A 17776-nucleotide genomic window follows, 5' to 3' on the forward strand; every position below is an offset into this window, starting at 1 on the left:
CATTACTGTGCCACATTTTACCAACAGGGAACTCTATTAGTAATTTATAATGAACTCCTGGCATGTAAGACTAAAAAAGTGCATGTAATGAGTTTTAGTATGAAATAGATCTTTCCCTTTTACATTATATGCATTTTCTTTCTGATCAGTTTTACCTTTACAAATAAGAAAACAAAAGCAAAGTTCCATAGAGAAAAGAAATCTTTCTGTTATCCAGTCATCAGGAAAATGTTGAGTATCTAGATTTGACAAAACACCTACTTCAAGTAAGAGACTTGTGGCTCTGTGGCGCAATGGATAGCGCATTGGGACTTCTAGGGAACTGATGTGATTCAAAGTTTGTGGGTTCGAGTCCCACCAGAGTCATATTTTAAAGTTTGTGTGACATTCATACTTTGTCTCAGTTGTTGGAAATATGAAAAAGGAAAAAAAATGTATCAGATCTGCACTTCATATTAACATTTAGAGAAAATTAGAAGCCGTATTTAGGTTTGAACTTGTCAAAGAACGTAGAAGGAGCAGATACTAAAGGCTCATTGACACAAACAATAGCATATAGGGCACAATAAATTATTGCATATTGTTTGTCTAGTGATTGGTGTTCTGTTTCCTGTTTTCAGTAGTCCCAAGTTCTTTTTTTAATTTGAACCTTTTTAAAAGTCATTTTTGTATGTGTTTACAAGATATGCAAAACGTGGACATTCTTTGGCTAAAAAGTGTCGAAATAAGTTTAAAGATGAGAACAGAGTGATATCAGCTGCCTTGTCCTCATAAACACTTTCTGCTTCGCTAACGAGATCACTGAAATCATGTAAGCAGGTAATTTTTGGAGAGCCGAAATTCAGTGGAAATGAGTTTTTTGTTATTAAGTTAATTTTTATGGTAAGAAATTAGTTTATAATTTTGGACAAATCATCTGATCTCTTTTCATAATAATCTAGCGTTAACACAAATTACCACTATAAAATCTGAAGCAGTAAACTTTGTGAAAGCCAAATTTTGTATCAGTCTGAAATCTTTTGGCCATTAATGTACAGTCCTAGATATTTTTAGAAAAACTGTAAAAGGAAAAAATGAGGAAAGGAAAAACTTCTAAAGAAAAGCATTGCTGACTTCTAAAATCAGGATATCTAGCAGGAGTACTCCAGAAAATTTCCCTGCATTTATTTGGACTAAAACAAATGTTCTCTGATAGTGTTATCATATGGCTAAAATTATTTCCTTTGTTTTGACTAATATCCTTCCCAAACCAGTGTCCCATTAGCGTACAATGAAACTGATGTTCCAAGCCATTTTTCTAGGCTTAAGTGCCTAAGGGTCAGTGGCTACTGCATTGAAGCTGTAGAAAGTAAAAAAGATCAAAGCTTGAGAGTCAGAAACCAGCAAAATCAACCCCTTTTGTGGTCTTGCATACATTACTGTGCCACATTTTACCAACAGGGAACTCTGTTAGTAATTTATAATGAACTCCTGGCATGTAAGACTAAAAAAGTGCATGTAATGAGTTTTAGTATGAAATAGATCTTTCCCTTTTACATTATATGCATTTTCTTTCTGATCAGTTTTACCTTTACAAATAAGAAAACAAAAGCAAAGTTCCATAGAGAAAAGAAATCTTTCTGTTATCCAGTCATCAGGAAAATGTTGAGTATCTAGATTTGACAAAACACCTACTGCAAGTAAGAGACTTGTGGCTCTGTGGCGCAATGGATAGCGCATTGGACTTCTAGGGAACTGATGTGATTCAAAGGTTGTGGGTTCGAGTCCCACCAGAGTCATATTTTAAAGTTTGTGTGACATTCATACTTTGTCTCACTTGTTGGAAATATGAAAAAGGAAAAAAAATGTATCAGATCTGCGCTTAATATTAACATTTAGAGAAAATTAGAAGCCGTATTTAGGTTTGAACTTGTCAAAGAACGTAGAAGGAGCAGATACTAAAGGCTCATTGACACAAACAATAGCATATAGGGCACAATAAATTATTGCATATTGTTTGTCTAGTGATTGGTGTTCTGTTTCCTGTTTTCAGTAGTCCCAAGTTGTTTTTTTAATTTGAACCTTTTTAAAAGTCATTTTTGTATGTGTTTACAAGATATGCAAAACGTGGACATTCTTTGGCTAAAAAGTGTCGAAATAAGTTTAAAGATGAGAACAGAGTGATATCAGCTGCCTTGTCCTCATAAACACTTTCTGCTTCGCTAACGAGATCACTGAAATCATGTAAGCAGGTAATTTTTGGAGAGCCGAAATTCAGTGGAAATGAGTTTTTTGTTATTAAGTTAATTTTTATGGTAAGAAATTAGTTTATAATTTTGGACAAATCATCTGATCTCTTTTCATAATAATCTAGCGTTAACACAAATTACCACTATAAAATCTGAAGCAGTAAACTTTGTGAAAGCCAAATTTTGTATCAGTCTGAAATCTTTTGGCCATTAATGTACAGTCCTAGATATTTTTAGAAAAACTGTAAAAGGAAAAAATGAGGAAAGGAAAAACTTCTAAAGAAAAGCATTGCTGACTTCTAAAATCAGGATATCTAGCAGGAGTACTCCAGAAAATTTCCCTGCATTTATTTGGACTAAAACAAATGTTCTCTGATAGTCTTATCATATGGCTAAAATTATTTCCTTTGTTTTGACTAATATCCTTCCCAAACCAGTGTCCCATTAGCGTACAATGAAACTGATGTTCCAAGCCATTTTTCTAGGCTTAAGTTCCTAAGGGTCAGTGGCTACTGCATTGAAGCTGTAGAAAGTAAAAAAGATCAAAGCTTGAGAGTCAGAAACCAGCAAAGTCAACCCCTTTTGTGGTCTTGCATACATTACTGTGCCACATTTTACCAACAGGGAACTCTATTAGTAATTTATAATGAACTCCTGGCATGTAAGACTAAAAAAGTGCATGTAATGAGTTTTAGTATGAAATAGATCTTTCCCTTTTACATTATATGCATTTTCTTTCTGATCAGTTTTACCTTTACAAATAAGAAAACAAAAGCAAAGTTCCATAGAGAAAAGAAATCTTTCTGTTATCCAGTCATCAGGAAAATGTTGAGTATCTAGATTTGACAAAACACCTACTTCAAGTAAGAGACTTGTGGCTCTGTGGCGCAATGGATAGCGCATTGGGACTTCTAGGGAACTGATGTGATTCAAAGTTTGTGGGTTCGAGTCCCACCAGAGTCATATTTTAAAGTTTGTGTGACATTCATACTTTGTCTCAGTTGTTGGAAATATGAAAAAGGAAAAAAAATGTATCAGATCTGCACTTCATATTAACATTTAGAGAAAATTAGAAGCCGTATTTAGGTTTGAACTTGTCAAAGAACGTAGAAGGAGCAGATACTAAAGGCTCATTGACACAAACAATAGCATATAGGGCACAATAAATTATTGCATATTGTTTGTCTAGTGATTGGTGTTCTGTTTCCTGTTTTCAGTAGTCCCAAGTTCTTTTTTTAATTTGAACCTTTTTAAAAGTCATTTTTGTATGTGTTTACAAGATATGCAAAACGTGGACATTCTTTGGCTAAAAAGTGTCGAAATAAGTTTAAAGATGAGAACAGAGTGATATCAGCTGCCTTGTCCTCATAAACACTTTCTGCTTCGCTAACGAGATCACTGAAATCATGTAAGCAGGTAATTTTTGGAGAGCCGAAATTCAGTGGAAATGAGTTTTTTGTTATTAAGTTAATTTTTATGGTAAGAAATTAGTTTATAATTTTGGACAAATCATCTGATCTCTTTTCATAATAATCTAGCGTTAACACAAATTACCACTATAAAATCTGAAGCAGTAAACTTTGTGAAAGCCAAATTTTGTATCAGTCTGAAATCTTTTGGCCATTAATGTACAGTCCTAGATATTTTTAGAAAAACTGTAAAAGGAAAAAATGAGGAAAGGAAAAACTTCTAAAGAAAAGCATTGCTGACTTCTAAAATCAGGATATCTAGCAGGAGTACTCCAGAAAATTTCCCTGCATTTATTTGGACTAAAACAAATGTTCTCTGATAGTCTTATCATATGGCTAAAATTATTTCCTTTGTTTTGACTAATATCCTTCCCAAACCAGTGTCCCATTAGCGTACAATGAAACTGATGTTCCAAGCCATTTTTCTAGGCTTAAGTTCCTAAGGGTCAGTGGCTACTGCATTGAAGCTGTAGAAAGTAAAAAAGATCAAAGCTTGAGAGTCAGAAACCAGCAAAATCAACCCCTTTTGTGGTCTTGCATACATTACTGTGCCACATTTTACCAACAGGGAACTCTGTTAGTAATTTATAATGAACTCCTGGCATGTAAGACTAAAAAAGTGCATGTAATGAGTTTTAGTATGAAATAGATCTTTCCCTTTTACATTATATGCATTTTCTTTCTGATCAGTTTTACCTTTACAAATAAGAAAACAAAAGCAAAGTTCCATAGAGAAAAGAAATCTTTCTGTTATCCAGTCATCAGGAAAATGTTGAGTATCTAGATTTGACAAAACACCTACTTCAAGTAAGAGACTTGTGGCTCTGTGGCGCAATGGATAGCGCATTGGACTTCTAGGGAACTGATGTGATTCAAAGGTTGTGGGTTCGAGTCCCACCAGAGTCATATTTTAAAGTTTGTGTGACATTCATACTTTGTCTCACTTGTTGGAAATATGAAAAAGGAAAAAAAATGTATCAGATCTGCGCTTAATATTAACATTTAGAGAAAATTAGAAGCCGTATTTAGGTTTGAACTTGTCAAAGAACGTAGAAGGAGCAGATACTAAAGGCTCATTGACACAAACAATAGCATATAGGGCACAATAAATTATTGCATATTGTTTGTCTAGTGATTGGTGTTCTGTTTCCTGTTTTCAGTAGTCCCAAGTTCTTTTTTTAATTTGAACCTTTTTAAAAGTCATTTTTGTATGTGTTTACAAGATATGCAAAACGTGGACATTCTTTGGCTAAAAAGTGTCGAAATAAGTTTAAAGATGAGAACAGAGTGATATCAGCTGCCTTGTCCTCATAAACACTTTCTGCTTCGCTAACGAGATCACTGAAATCATGTAAGCAGGTAATTTTTGGAGAGCCGAAATTCAGTGGAAATGAGTTTTTTGTTATTAAGTTAATTTTTATGGTAAGAAATTAGTTTATAATTTTGGACAAATCATCTGATCTCTTTTCATAATAATCTAGCGTTAACACAAATTACCACTATAAAATCTGAAGCAGTAAACTTTGTGAAAGCCAAATTTTGTATCAGTCTGAAATCTTTTGGCCATTAATGTACAGTCCTAGATATTTTTAGAAAAACTGTAAAAGGAAAAAATGAGGAAAGGAAAAACTTCTAAAGAAAAGCATTGCTGACTTCTAAAATCAGGATATCTAGCAGGAGTACTCCAGAAAATTTCCCTGCATTTATTTGGACTAAAACAAATGTTCTCTGATAGTCTTATCATATGGCTAAAATTATTTCCTTTGTTTTGACTAATATCCTTCCCAAACCAGTGTCCCATTAGCGTACAATGAAACTGATGTTCCAAGCCATTTTTCTAGGCTTAAGTTCCTAAGGGTCAGTGGCTACTGCATTGAAGCTGTAGAAAGTAAAAAAGATCAAAGCTTGAGAGTCAGAAACCAGCAAAGTCAACCCCTTTTGTGGTCTTGCATACATTACTGTGCCACATTTTACCAACAGGGAACTCTATTAGTAATTTATAATGAACTCCTGGCATGTAAGACTAAAAAAGTGCATGTAATGAGTTTTAGTATGAAATAGATCTTTCCCTTTTACATTATATGCATTTTCTTTCTGATCAGTTTTACCTTTACAAATAAGAAAACAAAAGCAAAGTTCCATAGAGAAAAGAAATCTTTCTGTTATCCAGTCATCAGGAAAATGTTGAGTATCTAGATTTGACAAAACACCTACTTCAAGTAAGAGACTTGTGGCTCTGTGGCGCAATGGATAGCGCATTGGGACTTCTAGGGAACTGATGTGATTCAAAGTTTGTGGGTTCGAGTCCCACCAGAGTCATATTTTAAAGTTTGTGTGACATTCATACTTTGTCTCAGTTGTTGGAAATATGAAAAAGGAAAAAAAATGTATCAGATCTGCACTTCATATTAACATTTAGAGAAAATTAGAAGCCGTATTTAGGTTTGAACTTGTCAAAGAACGTAGAAGGAGCAGATACTAAAGGCTCATTGACACAAACAATAGCATATAGGGCACAATAAATTATTGCATATTGTTTGTCTAGTGATTGGTGTTCTGTTTCCTGTTTTCAGTAGTCCCAAGTTCTTTTTTTAATTTGAACCTTTTTAAAAGTCATTTTTGTATGTGTTTACAAGATATGCAAAACGTGGACATTCTTTGGCTAAAAAGTGTCGAAATAAGTTTAAAGATGAGAACAGAGTGATATCAGCTGCCTTGTCCTCATAAACACTTTCTGCTTCGCTAACGAGATCACTGAAATCATGTAAGCAGGTAATTTTTGGAGAGCCGAAATTCAGTGGAAATGAGTTTTTTGTTATTAAGTTAATTTTTATGGTAAGAAATTAGTTTATAATTTTGGACAAATCATCTGATCTCTTTTCATAATAATCTAGCGTTAACACAAATTACCACTATAAAATCTGAAGCAGTAAACTTTGTGAAAGCCAAATTTTGTATCAGTCTGAAATCTTTTGGCCATTAATGTACAGTCCTAGATATTTTTAGAAAAACTGTAAAAGGAAAAAATGAGGAAAGGAAAAACTTCTAAAGAAAAGCATTGCTGACTTCTAAAATCAGGATATCTAGCAGGAGTACTCCAGAAAATTTCCCTGCATTTATTTGGACTAAAACAAATGTTCTCTGATAGTGTTATCATATGGCTAAAATTATTTCCTTTGTTTTGACTAATATCCTTCCCAAACCAGTGTCCCATTAGCGTACAATGAAACTGATGTTCCAAGCCATTTTTCTAGGCTTAAGTGCCTAAGGGTCAGTGGCTACTGCATTGAAGCTGTAGAAAGTAAAAAAGATCAAAGCTTGAGAGTCAGAAACCAGCAAAATCAACCCCTTTTGTGGTCTTGCATACATTACTGTGCCACATTTTACCAACAGGGAACTCTGTTAGTAATTTATAATGAACTCCTGGCATGTAAGACTAAAAAAGTGCATGTAATGAGTTTTAGTATGAAATAGATCTTTCCCTTTTACATTATATGCATTTTCTTTCTGATCAGTTTTACCTTTACAAATAAGAAAACAAAAGCAAAGTTCCATAGAGAAAAGAAATCTTTCTGTTATCCAGTCATCAGGAAAATGTTGAGTATCTAGATTTGACAAAACACCTACTGCAAGTAAGAGACTTGTGGCTCTGTGGCGCAATGGATAGCGCATTGGACTTCTAGGGAACTGATGTGATTCAAAGGTTGTGGGTTCGAGTCCCACCAGAGTCATATTTTAAAGTTTGTGTGACATTCATACTTTGTCTCACTTGTTGGAAATATGAAAAAGGAAAAAAAATGTATCAGATCTGCGCTTAATATTAACATTTAGAGAAAATTAGAAGCCGTATTTAGGTTTGAACTTGTCAAAGAACGTAGAAGGAGCAGATACTAAAGGCTCATTGACACAAACAATAGCATATAGGGCACAATAAATTATTGCATATTGTTTGTCTAGTGATTGGTGTTCTGTTTCCTGTTTTCAGTAGTCCCAAGTTGTTTTTTTAATTTGAACCTTTTTAAAAGTCATTTTTGTATGTGTTTACAAGATATGCAAAACGTGGACATTCTTTGGCTAAAAAGTGTCGAAATAAGTTTAAAGATGAGAACAGAGTGATATCAGCTGCCTTGTCCTCATAAACACTTTCTGCTTCGCTAACGAGATCACTGAAATCATGTAAGCAGGTAATTTTTGGAGAGCCGAAATTCAGTGGAAATGAGTTTTTTGTTATTAAGTTAATTTTTATGGTAAGAAATTAGTTTATAATTTTGGACAAATCATCTGATCTCTTTTCATAATAATCTAGCGTTAACACAAATTACCACTATAAAATCTGAAGCAGTAAACTTTGTGAAAGCCAAATTTTGTATCAGTCTGAAATCTTTTGGCCATTAATGTACAGTCCTAGATATTTTTAGAAAAACTGTAAAAGGAAAAAATGAGGAAAGGAAAAACTTCTAAAGAAAAGCATTGCTGACTTCTAAAATCAGGATATCTAGCAGGAGTACTCCAGAAAATTTCCCTGCATTTATTTGGACTAAAACAAATGTTCTCTGATAGTCTTATCATATGGCTAAAATTATTTCCTTTGTTTTGACTAATATCCTTCCCAAACCAGTGTCCCATTAGCGTACAATGAAACTGATGTTCCAAGCCATTTTTCTAGGCTTAAGTTCCTAAGGGTCAGTGGCTACTGCATTGAAGCTGTAGAAAGTAAAAAAGATCAAAGCTTGAGAGTCAGAAACCAGCAAAGTCAACCCCTTTTGTGGTCTTGCATACATTACTGTGCCACATTTTACCAACAGGGAACTCTATTAGTAATTTATAATGAACTCCTGGCATGTAAGACTAAAAAAGTGCATGTAATGAGTTTTAGTATGAAATAGATCTTTCCCTTTTACATTATATGCATTTTCTTTCTGATCAGTTTTACCTTTACAAATAAGAAAACAAAAGCAAAGTTCCATAGAGAAAAGAAATCTTTCTGTTATCCAGTCATCAGGAAAATGTTGAGTATCTAGATTTGACAAAACACCTACTTCAAGTAAGAGACTTGTGGCTCTGTGGCGCAATGGATAGCGCATTGGGACTTCTAGGGAACTGATGTGATTCAAAGTTTGTGGGTTCGAGTCCCACCAGAGTCATATTTTAAAGTTTGTGTGACATTCATACTTTGTCTCAGTTGTTGGAAATATGAAAAAGGAAAAAAAATGTATCAGATCTGCACTTCATATTAACATTTAGAGAAAATTAGAAGCCGTATTTAGGTTTGAACTTGTCAAAGAACGTAGAAGGAGCAGATACTAAAGGCTCATTGACACAAACAATAGCATATAGGGCACAATAAATTATTGCATATTGTTTGTCTAGTGATTGGTGTTCTGTTTCCTGTTTTCAGTAGTCCCAAGTTCTTTTTTTAATTTGAACCTTTTTAAAAGTCATTTTTGTATGTGTTTACAAGATATGCAAAACGTGGACATTCTTTGGCTAAAAAGTGTCGAAATAAGTTTAAAGATGAGAACAGAGTGATATCAGCTGCCTTGTCCTCATAAACACTTTCTGCTTCGCTAACGAGATCACTGAAATCATGTAAGCAGGTAATTTTTGGAGAGCCGAAATTCAGTGGAAATGAGTTTTTTGTTATTAAGTTAATTTTTATGGTAAGAAATTAGTTTATAATTTTGGACAAATCATCTGATCTCTTTTCATAATAATCTAGCGTTAACACAAATTACCACTATAAAATCTGAAGCAGTAAACTTTGTGAAAGCCAAATTTTGTATCAGTCTGAAATCTTTTGGCCATTAATGTACAGTCCTAGATATTTTTAGAAAAACTGTAAAAGGAAAAAATGAGGAAAGGAAAAACTTCTAAAGAAAAGCATTGCTGACTTCTAAAATCAGGATATCTAGCAGGAGTACTCCAGAAAATTTCCCTGCATTTATTTGGACTAAAACAAATGTTCTCTGATAGTGTTATCATATGGCTAAAATTATTTCCTTTGTTTTGACTAATATCCTTCCCAAACCAGTGTCCCATTAGCGTACAATGAAACTGATGTTCCAAGCCATTTTTCTAGGCTTAAGTGCCTAAGGGTCAGTGGCTACTGCATTGAAGCTGTAGAAAGTAAAAAAGATCAAAGCTTGAGAGTCAGAAACCAGCAAAATCAACCCCTTTTGTGGTCTTGCATACATTACTGTGCCACATTTTACCAACAGGGAACTCTGTTAGTAATTTATAATGAACTCCTGGCATGTAAGACTAAAAAAGTGCATGTAATGAGTTTTAGTATGAAATAGATCTTTCCCTTTTACATTATATGCATTTTCTTTCTGATCAGTTTTACCTTTACAAATAAGAAAACAAAAGCAAAGTTCCATAGAGAAAAGAAATCTTTCTGTTATCCAGTCATCAGGAAAATGTTGAGTATCTAGATTTGACAAAACACCTACTGCAAGTAAGAGACTTGTGGCTCTGTGGCGCAATGGATAGCGCATTGGACTTCTAGGGAACTGATGTGATTCAAAGGTTGTGGGTTCGAGTCCCACCAGAGTCATATTTTAAAGTTTGTGTGACATTCATACTTTGTCTCACTTGTTGGAAATATGAAAAAGGAAAAAAAATGTATCAGATCTGCGCTTAATATTAACATTTAGAGAAAATTAGAAGCCGTATTTAGGTTTGAACTTGTCAAAGAACGTAGAAGGAGCAGATACTAAAGGCTCATTGACACAAACAATAGCATATAGGGCACAATAAATTATTGCATATTGTTTGTCTAGTGATTGGTGTTCTGTTTCCTGTTTTCAGTAGTCCCAAGTTGTTTTTTTAATTTGAACCTTTTTAAAAGTCATTTTTGTATGTGTTTACAAGATATGCAAAACGTGGACATTCTTTGGCTAAAAAGTGTCGAAATAAGTTTAAAGATGAGAACAGAGTGATATCAGCTGCCTTGTCCTCATAAACACTTTCTGCTTCGCTAACGAGATCACTGAAATCATGTAAGCAGGTAATTTTTGGAGAGCCGAAATTCAGTGGAAATGAGTTTTTTGTTATTAAGTTAATTTTTATGGTAAGAAATTAGTTTATAATTTTGGACAAATCATCTGATCTCTTTTCATAATAATCTAGCGTTAACACAAATTACCACTATAAAATCTGAAGCAGTAAACTTTGTGAAAGCCAAATTTTGTATCAGTCTGAAATCTTTTGGCCATTAATGTACAGTCCTAGATATTTTTAGAAAAACTGTAAAAGGAAAAAATGAGGAAAGGAAAAACTTCTAAAGAAAAGCATTGCTGACTTCTAAAATCAGGATATCTAGCAGGAGTACTCCAGAAAATTTCCCTGCATTTATTTGGACTAAAACAAATGTTCTCTGATAGTCTTATCATATGGCTAAAATTATTTCCTTTGTTTTGACTAATATCCTTCCCAAACCAGTGTCCCATTAGCGTACAATGAAACTGATGTTCCAAGCCATTTTTCTAGGCTTAAGTTCCTAAGGGTCAGTGGCTACTGCATTGAAGCTGTAGAAAGTAAAAAAGATCAAAGCTTGAGAGTCAGAAACCAGCAAAATCAACCCCTTTTGTGGTCTTGCATACATTACTGTGCCACATTTTACCAACAGGGAACTCTGTTAGTAATTTATAATGAACTCCTGGCATGTAAGACTAAAAAAGTGCATGTAATGAGTTTTAGTATGAAATAGATCTTTCCCTTTTACATTATATGCATTTTCTTTCTGATCAGTTTTACCTTTACAAATAAGAAAACAAAAGCAAAGTTCCATAGAGAAAAGAAATCTTTCTGTTATCCAGTCATCAGGAAAATGTTGAGTATCTAGATTTGACAAAACACCTACTTCAAGTAAGAGACTTGTGGCTCTGTGGCGCAATGGATAGCGCATTGGACTTCTAGGGAACTGATGTGATTCAAAGGTTGTGGGTTCGAGTCCCACCAGAGTCATATTTTAAAGTTTGTGTGACATTCATACTTTGTCTCACTTGTTGGAAATATGAAAAAGGAAAAAAAATGTATCAGATCTGCGCTTAATATTAACATTTAGAGAAAATTAGAAGCCGTATTTAGGTTTGAACTTGTCAAAGAACGTAGAAGGAGCAGATACTAAAGGCTCATTGACACAAACAATAGCATATAGGGCACAATAAATTATTGCATATTGTTTGTCTAGTGATTGGTGTTCTGTTTCCTGTTTTCAGTAGTCCCAAGTTCTTTTTTTAATTTGAACCTTTTTAAAAGTCATTTTTGTATGTGTTTACAAGATATGCAAAACGTGGACATTCTTTGGCTAAAAAGTGTCGAAATAAGTTTAAAGATGAGAACAGAGTGATATCAGCTGCCTTGTCCTCATAAACACTTTCTGCTTCGCTAACGAGATCACTGAAATCATGTAAGCAGGTAATTTTTGGAGAGCCGAAATTCAGTGGAAATGAGTTTTTTGTTATTAAGTTAATTTTTATGGTAAGAAATTAGTTTATAATTTTGGACAAATCATCTGATCTCTTTTCATAATAATCTAGCGTTAACACAAATTACCACTATAAAATCTGAAGCAGTAAACTTTGTGAAAGCCAAATTTTGTATCAGTCTGAAATCTTTTGGCCATTAATGTACAGTCCTAGATATTTTTAGAAAAACTGTAAAAGGAAAAAATGAGGAAAGGAAAAACTTCTAAAGAAAAGCATTGCTGACTTCTAAAATCAGGATATCTAGCAGGAGTACTCCAGAAAATTTCCCTGCATTTATTTGGACTAAAACAAATGTTCTCTGATAGTCTTATCATATGGCTAAAATTATTTCCTTTGTTTTGACTAATATCCTTCCCAAACCAGTGTCCCATTAGCGTACAATGAAACTGATGTTCCAAGCCATTTTTCTAGGCTTAAGTTCCTAAGGGTCAGTGGCTACTGCATTGAAGCTGTAGAAAGTAAAAAAGATCAAAGCTTGAGAGTCAGAAACCAGCAAAGTCAACCCCTTTTGTGGTCTTGCATACATTACTGTGCCACATTTTACCAACAGGGAACTCTATTAGTAATTTATAATGAACTCCTGGCATGTAAGACTAAAAAAGTGCATGTAATGAGTTTTAGTATGAAATAGATCTTTCCCTTTTACATTATATGCATTTTCTTTCTGATCAGTTTTACCTTTACAAATAAGAAAACAAAAGCAAAGTTCCATAGAGAAAAGAAATCTTTCTGTTATCCAGTCATCAGGAAAATGTTGAGTATCTAGATTTGACAAAACACCTACTTCAAGTAAGAGACTTGTGGCTCTGTGGCGCAATGGATAGCGCATTGGGACTTCTAGGGAACTGATGTGATTCAAAGTTTGTGGGTTCGAGTCCCACCAGAGTCATATTTTAAAGTTTGTGTGACATTCATACTTTGTCTCAGTTGTTGGAAATATGAAAAAGGAAAAAAAATGTATCAGATCTGCACTTCATATTAACATTTAGAGAAAATTAGAAGCCGTATTTAGGTTTGAACTTGTCAAAGAACGTAGAAGGAGCAGATACTAAAGGCTCATTGACACAAACAATAGCATATAGGGCACAATAAATTATTGCATATTGTTTGTCTAGTGATTGGTGTTCTGTTTCCTGTTTTCAGTAGTCCCAAGTTGTTTTTTTAATTTGAACCTTTTTAAAAGTCATTTTTGTATGTGTTTACAAGATATGCAAAACGTGGACATTCTTTGGCTAAAAAGTGTCGAAATAAGTTTAAAGATGAGAACAGAGTGATATCAGCTGCCTTGTCCTCATAAACACTTTCTGCTTCGCTAACGAGATCACTGAAATCATGTAAGCAGGTAATTTTTGGAGAGCCGAAATTCAGTGGAAATGAGTTTTTTGTTATTAAGTTAATTTTTATGGTAAGAAATTAGTTTATAATTTTGGACAAATCATCTGATCTCTTTTCATAATAATCTAGCGTTAACACAAATTACCACTATAAAATCTGAAGCAGTAAACTTTGTGAAAGCCAAATTTTGTATCAGTCTGAAATCTTTTGGCCATTAATGTACAGTCCTAGATATTTTTAGAAAAACTGTAAAAGGAAAAAATGAGGAAAGGAAAAACTTCTAAAGAAAAGCATTGCTGACTTCTAAAATCAGGATATCTAGCAGGAGTACTCCAGAAAATTTCCCTGCATTGATTTGGACTAAAACAAATGTTCTCTGATAGTGTTATCATATGGCTAAAATTATTTCCTTTGTTTTGACTAATATCCTTCCCAAACCAGTGTCCCATTAGCGTACAATGAAACTGATGTTCCAAGCCATTTTTCTAGGCTTAAGTGCCTAAGGGTCAGTGGCTACTGCATTGAAGCTGTAGAAAGTAAAAAAGATCAAAGCTTGAGAGTCAGAAACCAGCAAAATCAACCCCTTTTGTGGTCTTGCATACATTACTGTGCCACATTTTACCAACAGGGAACTCTGTTAGTAATTTATAATGAACTCCTGGCATGTAAGACTAAAAAAGTGCATGTAATGAGTTTTAGTATGAAATAGATCTTTCCCTTTTACATTATATGCATTTTCTTTCTGATCAGTTTTACCTTTACAAATAAGAAAACAAAAGCAAAGTTCCATAGAGAAAAGAAATCTTTCTGTTATCCAGTCATCAGGAAAATGTTGAGTATCTAGATTTGACAAAACACCTACTGCAAGTAAGAGACTTGTGGCTCTGTGGCGCAATGGATAGCGCATTGGACTTCTAGGGAACTGATGTGATTCAAAGGTTGTGGGTTCGAGTCCCACCAGAGTCATATTTTAAAGTTTGTGTGACATTCATACTTTGTCTCACTTGTTGGAAATATGAAAAAGGAAAAAAAATGTATCAGATCTGCGCTTAATATTAACATTTAGAGAAAATTAGAAGCCGTATTTAGGTTTGAACTTGTCAAAGAACGTAGAAGGAGCAGATACTAAAGGCTCATTGACACAAACAATAGCATATAGGGCACAATAAATTATTGCATATTGTTTGTCTAGTGATTGGTGTTCTGTTTCCTGTTTTCAGTAGTCCCAAGTTGTTTTTTTAATTTGAACCTTTTTAAAAGTCATTTTTGTATGTGTTTACAAGATATGCAAAACGTGGACATTCTTTGGCTAAAAAGTGTCGAAATAAGTTTAAAGATGAGAACAGAGTGATATCAGCTGCCTTGTCCTCATAAACACTTTCTGCTTCGCTAACGAGATCACTGAAATCATGTAAGCAGGTAATTTTTGGAGAGCCGAAATTCAGTGGAAATGAGTTTTTTGTTATTAAGTTAATTTTTATGGTAAGAAATTAGTTTATAATTTTGGACAAATCATCTGATCTCTTTTCATAATAATCTAGCGTTAACACAAATTACCACTATAAAATCTGAAGCAGTAAACTTTGTGAAAGCCAAATTTTGTATCAGTCTGAAATCTTTTGGCCATTAATGTACAGTCCTAGATATTTTTAGAAAAACTGTAAAAGGAAAAAATGAGGAAAGGAAAAACTTCTAAAGAAAAGCATTGCTGACTTCTAAAATCAGGATATCTAGCAGGAGTACTCCAGAAAATTTCCCTGCATTTATTTGGACTAAAACAAATGTTCTCTGATAGTCTTATCATATGGCTAAAATTATTTCCTTTGTTTTGACTAATATCCTTCCCAAACCAGTGTCCCATTAGCGTACAATGAAACTGATGTTCCAAGCCATTTTTCTAGGCTTAAGTTCCTAAGGGTCAGTGGCTACTGCATTGAAGCTGTAGAAAGTAAAAAAGATCAAAGCTTGAGAGTCAGAAACCAGCAAAATCAACCCCTTTTGTGGTCTTGCATACATTACTGTGCCACATTTTACCAACAGGGAACTCTGTTAGTAATTTATAATGAACTCCTGGCATGTAAGACTAAAAAAGTGCATGTAATGAGTTTTAGTATGAAATAGATCTTTCCCTTTTACATTATATGCATTTTCTTTCTGATCAGTTTTACCTTTACAAATAAGAAAACAAAAGCAAAGTTCCATAGAGAAAAGAAATCTTTCTGTTATCCAGTCATCAGGAAAATGTTGAGTATCTAGATTTGACAAAACACCTACTTCAAGTAAGAGACTTGTGGCTCTGTGGCGCAATGTATAGCGCATTGGACTTCTTGGGAACTGATGTGATTCAAAGTTTGTGGGTTCGAGTCCCACCAGAGTCATATTTTAAAGTTTGTGTGACATTCATACTTTGTCTCAGTTGTTGGAAATATGAAAAAGGAAAAAAAATGTATCAGATCTGCGCTTCATATTAACATTTAGAGAAAATTAGAAGCCGTATTTAGGTTTGAACTTGTCAAAGAACGTAGAAGGAGCAGATACTAAAGGCTCATTGACACAAACAATAGCATATAGGGCACAATAAATTATTGCATATTGTTTGTCTAGTGATTGGTGTTCTGTTTCCTGTTTTCAGTAGTCCCAAGTTGTTTTTTTAATTTGAACCTTTTTAAAAGTCATTTTTGTATGTGTTTACAAGATATGCAAAACGTGGACATTCTTTGGCTAAAAAGTGTCGAAATAAGTTTAAAGATGAGAACAGAGTGATATCAGCTGCCTTGTCCTCATAAACACTTTCTGCTTCGCTAACGAGATCACTGAAATCATGTAAGCAGGTAATTTTTGGAGAGCCGAAATTCAGTGGAAATGAGTTTTTTGTTATTAAGTTAATTTTTATGGTAAGAAATTAGTTTATAATTTTGGACAAATCATCTGATCTCTTTTCATAATAATCTAGCGTTAACACAAATTACCACTATAAAATCTGAAGCAGTAAACTTTGTGAAAGCCAAATTTTGTATCAGTCTGAAATCTTTTGGCCATTAATGTACAGTCCTAGATATTTTTAGAAAAACTGTAAAAGGAAAAAATGAGGAAAGGAAAAACTTCTAAAGAAAAGCATTGCTGACTTCTAAAATCAGGATATCTAGCAGGAGTACTCCAGAAAATTTCCCTGCATTTATTTGGACTAAAACAAATGTTCTCTGATAGTGTTATCATATGGCTAAAATTATTTCCTTTGTTTTGACTAATATCCTTCCCAAACCAGTGTCCCATTAGCGTACAATGAAACTGATGTTCCAAGCCATTTTTCTAGGCTTAAGTGCCTAAGGGTCAGGGGCTACTGCATTGAAGCTGTAGAAAGTAAAAAAGATCAAAGCTTGAGAGTCAGAAACCAGCAAAATCAACCCCTTTTGTGGTCTTGCATACATTACTGTGCCACATTTTACCAACAGGGAACTCTGTTAGTAATTTATAATGAACTCCTGGCATGTAAGACTAAAAAAGTGCATGTAATGAGTTTTAGTATGAAATAGATCTTTCCCTTTTACATTATATGCATTTTCTTTCTGATCAGTTTTACCTTTACAAATAAGAAAACAAAAGCAAAGTTCCATAGAGAAAAGAAATCTTTCTGTTATCCAGTCATCAGGAAAATGTTGAGTATCTAGATTTGACAAAACACCTACTGCAAGTAAGAGACTTGTGGCTCTGTGGCGCAATGGATGTGAACTGATGTGATTCAAAGGTTGTGGGTTCGAGTCCCACCAGAGTCATATTTTAAAGTTTGTGTGACATTCATACTTTGTCTCACTTGTTGGAAATATGAAAAAGGAAAAAAAATGTATCAGATCTGCGCTTAATATTAACATTTAGAGAAAATTAGAAGCCGTATTTAGGTTTGAACTTGTCAAAGAACGTAGAAGGAGCAGATACTAAAGGCTCATTGACACAAACAATAGCATATAGGGCACAATAAATTATTGCATATTGTTTGTCTAGTGATTGGTGTTCTGTTTCCTGTTTTCAGTAGTCCCAAGTTCTTTTTTTAATTTGAACCTTTTTAAAAGTCATTTTTGTATGTGTTTACAAGATATGCAAAACGTGGACATTCTTTGGCTAAAAAGTGTCGAAATAAGTTTAAAGATGAGAACAGAGTGATATCAGCTGCCTTGTCCTCATAAACACTTTCTGCTTCGCTAACGAGATCACTGAAATCATGTAAGCAGGTAATTTTTGGAGAGCCGAAATTCAG

The 17776-nt window shown here is 33.8% G+C and overlaps 11 non-coding genes across 11 annotated transcripts; all 11 read left to right on the forward strand.

The window, feature by feature from the left end:
* Positions 1–279: 279 nt before the first annotated feature.
* Positions 280–366, forward strand: TRNAR-UCU (transfer RNA arginine (anticodon UCU)). Its single transcript is given in 2 exon segments — positions 280–317; positions 331–366. It is a non-coding gene; the product is annotated as a tRNA-Arg (tRNA).
* Positions 367–1692: 1326 nt separating this feature from the next.
* TRNAR-UCU (transfer RNA arginine (anticodon UCU)) lies at positions 1693–1778 on the forward strand. Its single transcript is given in 2 exon segments — positions 1693–1729; positions 1743–1778. It is a non-coding gene; the product is annotated as a tRNA-Arg (tRNA).
* Positions 1779–3104: 1326 nt separating this feature from the next.
* Positions 3105–3191, forward strand: TRNAR-UCU (transfer RNA arginine (anticodon UCU)). The gene is given in 2 exon segments: positions 3105–3142; positions 3156–3191. It is a non-coding gene; the product is annotated as a tRNA-Arg (tRNA).
* A 1326-nt stretch (positions 3192–4517) lies between these two features.
* On the forward strand, positions 4518–4603 carry TRNAR-UCU (transfer RNA arginine (anticodon UCU)). Its single transcript is given in 2 exon segments — positions 4518–4554; positions 4568–4603. It is a non-coding gene; the product is annotated as a tRNA-Arg (tRNA).
* A 1326-nt stretch (positions 4604–5929) lies between these two features.
* Positions 5930–6016, forward strand: TRNAR-UCU (transfer RNA arginine (anticodon UCU)). Its single transcript is given in 2 exon segments — positions 5930–5967; positions 5981–6016. It is a non-coding gene; the product is annotated as a tRNA-Arg (tRNA).
* A 1326-nt stretch (positions 6017–7342) lies between these two features.
* On the forward strand, positions 7343–7428 carry TRNAR-UCU (transfer RNA arginine (anticodon UCU)). The gene is given in 2 exon segments: positions 7343–7379; positions 7393–7428. It is a non-coding gene; the product is annotated as a tRNA-Arg (tRNA).
* Positions 7429–8754: 1326 nt separating this feature from the next.
* Positions 8755–8841, forward strand: TRNAR-UCU (transfer RNA arginine (anticodon UCU)). Its single transcript is given in 2 exon segments — positions 8755–8792; positions 8806–8841. It is a non-coding gene; the product is annotated as a tRNA-Arg (tRNA).
* A 1326-nt stretch (positions 8842–10167) lies between these two features.
* On the forward strand, positions 10168–10253 carry TRNAR-UCU (transfer RNA arginine (anticodon UCU)). Its single transcript is given in 2 exon segments — positions 10168–10204; positions 10218–10253. It is a non-coding gene; the product is annotated as a tRNA-Arg (tRNA).
* Positions 10254–11579: 1326 nt separating this feature from the next.
* Positions 11580–11665, forward strand: TRNAR-UCU (transfer RNA arginine (anticodon UCU)). Its single transcript is given in 2 exon segments — positions 11580–11616; positions 11630–11665. It is a non-coding gene; the product is annotated as a tRNA-Arg (tRNA).
* A 1326-nt stretch (positions 11666–12991) lies between these two features.
* On the forward strand, positions 12992–13078 carry TRNAR-UCU (transfer RNA arginine (anticodon UCU)). Its single transcript is given in 2 exon segments — positions 12992–13029; positions 13043–13078. It is a non-coding gene; the product is annotated as a tRNA-Arg (tRNA).
* Positions 13079–14404: 1326 nt separating this feature from the next.
* On the forward strand, positions 14405–14490 carry TRNAR-UCU (transfer RNA arginine (anticodon UCU)). Its single transcript is given in 2 exon segments — positions 14405–14441; positions 14455–14490. It is a non-coding gene; the product is annotated as a tRNA-Arg (tRNA).
* The last annotated feature ends 3286 nt before the right edge of the window (positions 14491–17776 follow it).

This window comes from Ranitomeya variabilis, chromosome 1 (assembly GCF_051348905.1).
Source record: "Ranitomeya variabilis isolate aRanVar5 chromosome 1, aRanVar5.hap1, whole genome shotgun sequence".
In the NCBI taxonomy this organism is placed as follows: Eukaryota; Metazoa; Chordata; class Amphibia; order Anura; family Dendrobatidae; genus Ranitomeya; species Ranitomeya variabilis.